This window comes from Balaenoptera ricei, chromosome 15 (assembly GCF_028023285.1).
Source record: "Balaenoptera ricei isolate mBalRic1 chromosome 15, mBalRic1.hap2, whole genome shotgun sequence".
Classification (NCBI taxonomy): domain Eukaryota; kingdom Metazoa; phylum Chordata; class Mammalia; order Artiodactyla; family Balaenopteridae; genus Balaenoptera; species Balaenoptera ricei.
This window is the reverse complement of record NC_082653.1, coordinates 16859589-16859842: the sequence shown is the minus strand read 5'-3', so window position 1 is coordinate 16859842 and position 254 is coordinate 16859589.

The following is a 254-nucleotide window of genomic DNA, read 5'->3' as shown; positions in this document are numbered from 1 at the left end:
GGGCACATCAGTTTACATAGCACCCTCATACATGCCCATCTTACAGAGACTGGGGGAGGTGCAGGGCCTGGCCAGAGCCCTCACCTGAGTGACCTGGATAGAGCCCAGGAGCCAAACTTGATGCTGGGCTCCTAAAACACCCTACTCCCCTCAGCACTGAGGCTTTTCTCTGTGGGTGGGCAGCCCCTCCTCAAGGAGGCCTCCTACCTCCCTGATCGCCTTGGGGGCTGTGTTCCGTTTGTAGGCCTACCAGG